At 33.3% G+C, this 11392-nt stretch overlaps 1 long non-coding RNA gene across 1 annotated transcript; it reads left to right on the top strand.

Annotated features, from left to right (window-relative positions):
• Nucleotides 1-7859: 7859 nt before the first annotated feature.
• On the top strand, nucleotides 7860-10397 carry LOC131165327 (uncharacterized). Its single transcript, XR_009139539.1, has 2 exons — nucleotides 7860-8000; nucleotides 10102-10397. It is a non-coding gene; the product is annotated as an uncharacterized LOC131165327 (long non-coding RNA).
• Nucleotides 10398-11392: the final 995 nt, after the last annotated feature.

The raw sequence follows: 11392 nt of genomic DNA, 5'->3' as shown, positions 1-11392 counted from the left end.
AATCGTCTCCGGTTTCCTATCTTCTCTAGAAAATCATCATCGGTTTTCTCCTCCCCCAGCCAAAAATAAAATCAACGCCGGTTTTCTGTCCTCTCTAAAAAATTGTCATCAGTTTTCTATCCTCTCTAGAAAATCGTCGCCGGTTTTCTCCTCTCCCATCCAAACATCTATTTTTTCCCACTTTCTTTTATTATTATATTTCTCGAGCCTCTACATATACAACTATCCATCCAGGGAAATTTTCACAGTTATATATATATATGTAGATTTACAAAAAACATAAATTATATATAATAGCTAAGAGTATGATTAAATAGAAAATTCAAAACACTTGTATTTTAAGTGACATAGATATGAGTTATGATGTGATTTTCACCATTATGTTATCTTAGATATAGCTTGATTGATAATTGTATTATTCATATAAACTTGTTTGCCACAGACTGGTAATAACATATTTCGTCTTACTGAAATGTGTCTCACCCCAAAATTCCAAACATTTCAGGTGACCCAATTAGACTAGCAGAGCAGGCTCGGAAATAGAGGAGATAGGGGAAACAACATAGACTCGAGGTGAGTTTTTGAGCTGGAGGAGTGGTTTTGAGTAGTCTTTAGGGTTCTATGAATTTTGGGAGATGATGTGCATATTTATTTGAGGATACACTAGACTCTGGTATTGTGTATATATATATATGGCTGGACATTTTATGTTTTCGCTGCTTAGATGGTCGGTTTTGATGTACAGGTGTTCTCAGTACCAACTTTGGTCCGAGATGTCATAGTGAATAGTATTATGGGTATCGGAATAATGTTATTTTATAGCAGAGTATATAAATATATAAAGAAAAAAAATGGTAATAATTTTGGGGTTGTTACAACATCTTTTCTCATAAGAACGAAACCAAGACTCACTGATATGTAAGTGGTGAACTAGTATTTGTTTGGTGTCATGTGATAAGAACATCCCGAGTCTATAAATTAAGAATCTGTTAGGCGTTCTGAACCCAATGAAACAAAAAACATATCACCGTCACTACTCCATGAGTCTCTTTCTTTCACTACATTCACAGATTTTGACGAACCCTCTTGAGTTTCTGCATTCCCCTTCTTCCACTCCGAACACTTTGATTTCATGTGCCCAATTTTCCTGCACTTTAAAACACCAAAAGTCATTCCTCTTCTCGGACTGCGACTGAGTTTTATTATTACTCGATTCACTCCAAAACTTGCCTCTCCCACGATTCTGATTACCTTTAACCACGAGCCTTTCACGTTGTAAACTCTGATCACTGGCTTTTTTCCTCTGATGAAATCCCAACAATGCACTCTTAATATCCTCAAAATTCCAGGGTTTATTTTTCCCACGTCAAAGTCGTAACTAGATTCTTACGTATGAGACGTAGGTAGGGAATTCAGCTGCATCAATGCCTTTTCTTCATCCTTAAACTTCACATCAACCCACTTCAAATCACCGATGATCTGATTGAATACGTTGATGTGTTGATTCAGGTCCGAACCCTCTGTCATCTTAAGCCCATAAAGTCTTTGCTTAAGATACAACTTGTTCGATAAAGACTTTGACATCTACCGGCTCTCGAGTTTCAACCAAACTACCACCGAAGATTCCTCATTCATGACGTGATACATCGCGTCATCAGTCAGACAAAGCTTGATAGTAGTTATAGCTTTTGCTTCCAACTCATGTCGTCCATGCCTTCCGGTTGTTTTTCGTATAGAGCCTTCACCATACCTTACTGCACCAATAAGTCCTTAAGTCTCCTATGCCAGAGTCCAAAGTTTCTCGTTCCATTGAACTTACAACATCAAACTTCACTAAAGAAATTCCAACCATTGCAACCAATAGCTTTGATACCAATTTGTTGTGCAAAATGGTCTGAATGCTAATGTGCAACGAAAACCACAAATTGAATCGGAACAAGCAATGCGAGCAACTAACGATGAATATACAAAAACAAATCAATCACAGAGAGAATAAGGAAAACAAATAATCAAAGACACAATAATTTACGTGGTTTGGCAATGTGCCTATGTCAATAGGAGCTCACGACTGATTTTCACTATCAAATAGTCAACCTTACACCAAATGTTACAAAATATAGTTATATATATCAACCATTTGCGTACAAAAGACTTAAAATGCATCTAAAACACTTTTGTAGTAAATCTTGAAGGAAAATCCTCCGAAACTCCCAATCTATTGATCTCCCGATTCAAAATTCGTGATACGTGCCAAACGAAACCGTTGACAGTCTCACCGAATCGTTGACGGTTTAATTCTGAGAGTTGTTCTATGCAGATTGAAACCATCGATGGTTATCTCCTGAGATCAAAATCGACGATCATACCATCAACTAAACAGTCAACTGTTTCTTTTGGTAGCCCAGCTTCTTTATTTTTTGCTTCACTATGGTTTCCCAATGCATACGTTCCACTCAATATGAGCCACATATCCAACACATATATAGTCATTCCAATACCCAATAACATTCCATTAAATTAAATTTTGAAGTTTTAATTTGTACTGTTATTAAGTGGACATTTTTTTTGGGTTTGAACTTTTTATTTTTCCCAAAAACTAATTGGTTTGAGCCCTTTTTTTTTTTTTGTTAAGATTAATTGATTGTCATTTATTATATATATTTTTTATTTCTTTAGAATTCATTTATTAAATTTTTAATTGCCTTCTTAGCCTTAGGTTGCATTTATTGCCCTTGTCGACTTTTAGATAAAGTCACACTTATTTGGTTAAAAATTAGGATTATGGGTCTCCTAAAAATATTCAAATAGTTAAAACTTCAAACTTTAATGTTAGATGTAATGACCCAAAGAATAATGGTATTTAAATAATAATTAAGAGAAATAAAAATAGAATTGGAAAAGAAAATGCGGCAGTAGGCTTCTTCGACGAACGCGACGTTGTATATTGGGCTCATTGACGAAGGGGTACCTTATCGACGAGAAGATATTGAGGGGAATATTTTGGGCAACTCTGAATTTCGTCGATGAAGAGGAGAGTTTGTCAACGAATTTCCTCTTGACCTCGTTGACGAGGTGACGTGGCTTGTCGACGAAGCCCATGGTATAAATATTGTAAACCTAAGATTTTTCACGTAGAAAATCAAAAAAATTTCTTTCTCTCTCCTCCCTACGGTTTCTCTTTCCTTTCTCTTCGATTTCGGCTCGGTTGTTCGTCAGATCGACGATTTGAGGCCACCATGACGCTCATTGAGAAGTTCTCTCCAAGTCTGCCGGAGCGGATCGTTGGTGGGGCTGAGTTTGAATTAATCCTTGGGTTAAGGTAAGACTTTTTATGCCAAATTTGGTCTTACCGTAGTTATAAGAAATATTATTCACGAAAAAATACTGAAGTTTAGTTTTAGGGATTGTTAAATTCAGGATGTTGAACGGGGAACCTGTGAGTGAGGGACCAACACATTTAGGGGGTTTCTTTTCAGTATCAAGTAAGAGAATAAACTAAAACAGTTATTTTTCATGCAATTTATTATTATTTATCAACAAATTAATTTTCAGAAAAATATGTCTTATATTTATATATTATGGTAAAAATGCATATTTGGAAAAACACTACTGTCATACAGGAAATATGATTTTAGGATGAAATGTATGATTTTACTCAGTATTGTGTGGCATGAATATTAATTTACATGATAAGTATTATATTATGGCAATTTTATAAATAACGTATGATTTTAAGAAGTTATGAAATATTCGGCGCAAGGCCGTGATTGATAGCCGGCGCGAGGTCGTGTACATGTATGATTTTTGCGCAAGGCCACAAATATGAAAGTAAACGACATAAGGTCGTATGTATTTACATTATTACAAAAAAATGCTATCAAACTATTTATGCTAAACTATATATTATTATGTATTATGTATTATCAGAGCCTGGATGATAGTTTAGTTCAGTTACAGAAGCATGGTACCGTAGTTATACAGATCAGATTACTATGTCTAGATTTGTGCTAATCGCCCTATGAGGGGCTGGGAGATGGATAGTCGATGTGACTTTTAGTGTAGAGTTGTAGACATCCACCTGACAGTCCGGACCAGGGTGTGGTGAGCCCATCGTACTTACAGATATTTTTTACTCGGCAGTGGTCGGCCAACCATTGTCGGGTCCCGCCTTCGGGTTGCACAACCCATCATGAGGGGTAATACATGACATCAGCTAGCTATTTATCCTGAGTCAATTTTTAGTATTATTAGCGATATCAGACATTTATGAACTGTATGATTTATTAGAAAATATGAAAGTTTATGATTATTCAGTATGTTATGATGAATATTTTTAAGGATATGAAATGTACTGTATATATATAATTGTATCAAATATTCATGTTGTCATACAACTGTATTTAGTTTATTTTCTCTTACTGAGAAGTGTCTCAACCCCAACATTAAATAATTTTTCAGAAAATCCCGAAAGACCGGTAGATCAAGGCCGCCGTTGAGTTAAGTATGTGTTACCCCGTTAGGAGGGTAAGTGTTAAACAAGGATCAACAGTTTTTGTTGTAGGGTTTTAGGAAATACTTTTTGGTAGTTTTGGATATTTTGGAGATTGTATATAATTACTGAATGTGATGGTTTATAGTTAACTCTGGTATTATGTATTTTATGGTTTGTATAAATACCCAAAAAATTAAAATGATTGAAAAAATAATAAATAAATAAATAAAATGAATAGTGTGGAAACTATAATAATAATAAAATAATAATAATAATAATAATTATTATTATTTTAATTAATTGAATTAATTAGTTATTAAATTAAACATTATTACATTGGAAAGAAAATAATGGATATATATATATATATATATATATAATATTGATATAATAATAATATGATGGTTAATAAGATTGCATTTAATGCAATCTGAAGGAAGGATGCAAATTGAAATTTGCATCTTCCTACGCCAGCGCCTGTGCCTCTCAGCTTCCTCCCCAAGTCTCTGTTATCTTCTCTATCTCTCTCCTTTCTCTTCTTAATTTCTCGATGAGTTTGGGCCGGATCGGGAAATAAAAGGTGTCGTTGGATTCCTAATTCCGCCACCAACATTTATACTGGAGCAGATTTGTCATGGGAACGACTTAAACACTACTTCTGGGGAAAGATAACTTTTCCCCATTTTTCCAATTTAAATCGATTATCGGGGACCACCATGTGGTCCTAGTCGCGATTGTCGTCATTTTTACATAGGTAAATTTTCAATCGGGGTTTTTTAGGCCCCACTCCAAAGCGAAAGTGTGATTTGGGAAATTTAGCAAATTGATTATATTTGCGAGTATAACTATTTATTTTGAAATTATGACCATAAGAAATATTTAAATAGTATTTTATTTAGGAATAATTAAATAGAACTAGGGTTTTTGAATCAGGGTCAGGGTGAGCGCCGCGGGCATCTGTGTGGGATTCCTGTCGGTGTAGTTTGAAAGTCAGGTAAGGGAGAAAATATATGTTAAACCAATTTTTTTATGAATTTAATGGAAAATGAATTGTGTTATATGTACGTGTATATGTTTGGGCATGAGTTTAAATTGCCAACCATTTAAATTATGTTTTTCCGAGGTTAGGGCTGTTTATTAGATACGTATATGCGAAAATGAACTGATGAAAGTGGAAAATATTTTCAAGATAACTATGTAAGAAATGAAAATTGTATTTTCAGTAATTAAATGCTAAATGTGGGTTGACTTATTTTACAGGAATATGTATGAATTTTTACTGTTAAATTGTGTGGCATGAGATTCTGTGAAAAATATATGTTAAATGTATGAGATGCAGGCTAAGTAAGATATTATGAATAAAATGTGATATGGATAATGTTGCTTGTGTATGCTAAATGCAACTATGTAAATGTAAAACAGTTGAAAGATAGCCATGTTAGCAGATTCTAGCGCATTTTTATGTGAACTAACTGTAGCAGATTCTAATGCATTTCTATGTGGACTAACTGATGATAGCTAAAAACCAACTGTAGTACGAAGGAATGAAATGAAAATGTTATGCAATGAAATGACAATGGAATTACCATGAAATGAAATGACAAATGTGAACGAAGTAAATGGGAAAGAGTCACTTAAAGTGAAATGAAATGTAATGTTTAAGATATGAACATGAATAGATGTGTATGAATGAGTAATGATGGAAAGAAATAAAGTATTATGTTATAAGAAGTATCTATGTATGTAGAACATGTTACGATTAGGCAAAGCGAACACTTCGCCAGAGGGCTTGCTGAGAAATGTGAGTGCACTAGTAGTTTCAGATGTGGCAGTAGCTGCATAACATACTAGACCAGAGGGAACCTACTTGTATGGGCAGATAGATTTCTCTATCCTTAGGGTCTTTGCCAATAAGCTATTGTTGAATTGTGTGAGTACGAGATCAATCTAATACTCGAGGGCTTATTGAGTAAGATGAGTGCCCTGATATGCTTTAATTGTGACCTTAGAGTTGCTTAGTATCAAAGAAAAAGGGTACTACTTGTATAAGCGAGTAATCACCCCTATCCTTGGGTAATCTCGTTGATTAAATCTCTGCATGTGTTTGATTAGGTTCAGGAAATGATGTCACTGTTATGTTAATGATTTGCAAATGTAATTAAAATGATGTCTTTATACCTTATGTTAGTCACACGCTGTTTTAATATACATATTTCTTCCCTTACTGAGATGTGTCTCACTTGAATATGATGATTTCTTTTCAAGACATCCTCGAGGTCGGGCTTAGGGAGCTCAAGGGTATTTAACATTTTTTAGGAACATAAAGAGAAAGGGTATATGCTTGTTAATACTTGGGGATGTATATATTTTATGTTTTATGTCGTTATGTTTTAAGTCCATTGAGAACGGAATGGTTGTGAACATACAGGAAATGTTTTGGAGATTTGTGTGTTTATGGAAATGCAGGTGTTGGATGAATATTGTGAAATTTAGATAGAGTTAGTAAACTCTGGTATTACGAAATTATGGTAATATATGATTATGTTGTATGGAGATTTTATTTATGTTTTCCGTTGCATATATGTTGACTTATGGATTATTAGAGATTTTATCAAGTATAACGTACTGGACTCGGGTTTAAGGGTTCAGAGCATTACAGTTTGAGAATGTGATTTTATATTTACCTGTTGCTTAAGTTTTCCGCTGTGAATGTTAGATGCGTCCCCGTTACCCACGGGTTCGGGTGGACTGTATTATTATTTATGTTTAATTATATGTTAATATAAGTAGGTTGTTACATTACATGTATTGGATTGGAATCCTAAATGCGGTAGACATAGACATAAAATGAAAGATGTGTTACTTTGTGTTGTGTTGCTCACGCTTAATTTAGGTTTGTAGCTAACAAAATAAAATAAAAAATGTATTATTATGTTTGGCTTGCATAATAAAATACTGCAATAATGTGTATAGAAATTTGATAACGAGGGAGAAAATGTAGTGAACTAAGGCAAGTGACCATGCAAGAATTTATTTTACTTCATAAACATAATATAGTATGAACATGCTCTCTAATAATAAAATTCGAGAACAATTATTCTTAGTTTATTACATTGGAAAATCACAAACCTTGTCCTAGCCACTTGCCTTATAATAACATTAATTATTATTGTGCCGTTTTATAATAATTAATTTATTCTCATTCATTTCACTTCATAAATCAGCATATTGTGTAAATGAATTAGTGGTGTTTGGTAAAACCATTGAATACTTTATTTAATTAAACATGGCAACATAACTTTTTTGGCAAGAGACTCGTTGTAATGTGTATTGGACAATTTTATCCCTCCAAAAAGTCCATATTGACGATCTACCCAGTTGAGCACATAATATAAGAACTCAAACCCTAATCTCTAAATTTTTCTTGTCTGCAAAAGGAGAAGTCGCCGCCGCTGCATGAACAAGAACTCCTCCCTCGATGTGCTTAATTGCTTTTATATATTAATTGGTGAGTCTTCTCATCCTTAGTTTTGTTATCGCATTTCTTATGCCTCTTTCATTTGTTTTGACAAATGATGAGCTTTACAAAAAGTTTTATGTTTAACATAGTTATCAAAAAGCTATAGAACACAATTTTTCCATGCAAATAATTGGAGAAGTAAATATCTATAAGTGTGATTCACGGCTACACTCGTTTAAATTGCATCGATGTGTTTTTTTTTTTTTTTTTCCATAAAAAACGTACAAATCCCTTAAATTATAGGGAAGAAATTATTAAATTAAACAAAATTATTGTTAGTTTTCCATTTTTAAGCCCAAAACAACCTAGACGCAAGATCTAGATTCATTGTCAAATTTAAGATATTAATTTTTAATTATGTATAATAAAAAGTGTCATTTTATGTTTTATGAAGAGATACGTTTTTCCAACAAAGTTAAATAAAAAAGAATATTATGATTTATGCACTCATTTGTTATTTTTTATCAAACGTTCTTGCTATTTATATATTAGAGAATTAATAAAAATAAGAAACACACCATGCTGTGTTTAGTTATCAAACAACTAAAATAGTTCAACAAATATATTAAAAAACTTGTTAATTGTATTCAAAGTTTATTCACATAGTATCTATTGAACAAATATATAAATATCTTAATATAATTTTACCATTTTCATGTATGAAAGAAATATGATTTTCATTTTAAGTTCTAATATTCAATAATTTAAAATTATTCAGCACCTCACTCTATACTGATTTTGTAATTTTATCATCTATTCACTTACAAACCATTTTTTTTATAGCATCGCAAAATTAGTTATAAAAAAAGCTTTTATTATATTCAAATTGGATACCATTGATTTCATTTATTGTGTATTGACCTCTCTCATACAATACACACCATAAATATTTCATCAAATTACTTTCCATATGTGCATGAGTTATCTTTACACATTAAGAAAATAAATAATAATTTTTTTATGTTATAATTTTATCACAACTTACAATACTTTAAGAAAAACATAATACTTATAAAATAACGAGGCAATAAAGGCTATTAATTGTCTTCTCTTTATAAGTTGAGACATTTAAATCATGAGTATTTAGCAATCTTTCCATGTCAAAGGTAATTTGGAAAGTTAATGATGATGAAAATCTCATTAAATATGCAACTACATTAGTTAAATAAAAATTAGAGGATATTTCATTTGTGAATTGTAATTTGAGAAAAAAATTATTATTTTTTTTGTTTTTTAAATATGGTAAGTGGAAAACACAGAAAATAAAATAAAATAAATGCACTCATCATTAGTTGCACAAAACTTGCATCCTCCCATCGGCGACACCGGCTAAAGGCGGGAAGGGAAGCCGGGAAGGGAAGAGCAAAAGGCGGCAAACTAATCCAAATAAAAGACGGCTAAAACAGGAAACCTCTTCACAAACGGCAGTCTCTTAAATGCGCACTCTTCACTCCTCCGACCTTTCTCTTCTCTCTCTCTTCGCACTTCATTGCCTTTTCTGCTACCATGGCAGATTTCTATTTCTCTATCTTTCTCTCTCCTTCTCTTCCTCTCCTCTCTCATGAACTCTGTTTCCACTCCATTTGAAAACAGGTATGCTCTTCATTCGAATTCTGCGCGTGATCAAAATATCGTAATCTTTAAACCCTAGTTCCTTGTCGCCGCTTTTTGAATTTGTTAGAATTAGCTACACTTTGTTTTCTTCGCGTGGAAATAGAAGAACTAGAAGTGGAATTTTGAAATTTATTCCCTCGCGCTTGGTCTGATTTCGAAAAGGAAAAAAAATGAAAAAAAAGGAAATTAATACCAGGTAAACTTGCTTGTGTCGGAAAGTTGTATCGGAAAATCAGCTTAGGGTTCTGAATCTCTCGGGGTCCAAATGGAGGGGTGAGGATTTCTTTCGATGATCGTTTGGTTGCATGGTACCGTGAGGCAGTCGGTTGAAATGTCCGGAACAATCTTTGGCCATTTTTTTTAAATACTTTTATTAAATTCTATGGTTTCAAAGAAAATCACGTGATTGTTCTGAGTTTTGTTCAAGTGTACAGGCTGGGTATGATGTATTCTGTCTTTGATGTTGATATTGTAGGGGGAGGAGGAATACACGCGACTTTCTACTGGATTTGCAGACCGGGGTTAGGGCATTGAGTTTGCAACTGTGGCTTGAGCTTGCAAGTGCTATTTCTATTTTTGTTTTTTGAAATCAAGCATTCTGTATATATTAAACGAAGATTCTCTAAGGAAGATTCAATATTCTATGACGGTTAGTTTAATTGCAGCATACCTGATTACCTATTTAGAATACTAAAAACGTTTGTCATGTTAGTTTGATATGCTTTATCTGATCAACTACTATTTATAAATCCAGTCCTTATATGAGTTTAAGCACGTGCTTATCCATCCAATTAAAATAAAATTTTGATTTAGGCATATTTTCTATGACCAATGAGGCTTAAAGAAGTTGGCTTGAACTTAGAATTATTGGAAGGTCTCTTGCTTACAGAGATGTTGTGTTTACTGTTGGCCAATAAACTAAAGTGGAAGCAACGAAATTAAGGTTTCATTAACTTGATATCATCGAAATTGTCCTTGAAATTTTGTATTTTATTTGTGTTGTATGCTTTTATGGTGTTTATTTTTCGTCAAAGATTGCAATATTTAGTATCAGAGCATCAACCAAGGTGGTCAACCTATGCTTTTTGCTGTCAATGTTCATCTATCTGTGTTATATCCTTATTGGTTTAATTGATGTGTCACATAGCTGGTCTTTAATGTTGCAAGTCCATCAACAATATTCAATGAAGTATTCTGTCTTCTATAAATGCTAGTACCATTTGGTTAAGTCAGCAGGAGAAGCTACTCATTAACAGTGCTCTAGCATAGGATAATTGGAGTCTGGATTTGTTAATGTGCATATGTTATATGCATTGTTGTTACTCATATAGGTTTGCATACAAAATAATTGCCTTTCTCTAAGGGCTAATTGTCTTTGCATTTTCATGCACATGCTTCTAGCTTTTATGGATGTCCTGTTTTCTGTTCAAACACCAACATTAACTTTAGAATTTGAAGAAATATTAGGTCTGTAGGAGTAGAAATAACTTTCTTGGTTTGCTTTGATTCATCCAGGTTGTTTAGGATGCACAAATTATTTTTGAGTTGGTTGGGCTTAGGTGGGATTTAAACTATATTGATGCAGTAGATCAGTTGTACTTTTTGTGAGATTGGTTTTGTATATTTTTGAGTCACTGCTTTCATTGGTTAGGTTAACTGAAGTTTGATGAACTTGCCAACCTGCGTGGTTTGCATTGATTCAATCAATATCCAAAAGGTGGTTAGCAAGGTTATTGGTTGGTCAAAGCCTTGATAGTGGGAGTCAA

The sequence above is a fragment of the Malania oleifera genome, chromosome 10 (assembly GCF_029873635.1).
Source record: "Malania oleifera isolate guangnan ecotype guangnan chromosome 10, ASM2987363v1, whole genome shotgun sequence".
In the NCBI taxonomy this organism is placed as follows: Eukaryota; Viridiplantae; Streptophyta; class Magnoliopsida; order Santalales; family Ximeniaceae; genus Malania; species Malania oleifera.
The sequence above is the reverse complement of the archived record's forward strand: the minus strand, read 5'-3'. Positions and strand labels throughout refer to the sequence as shown.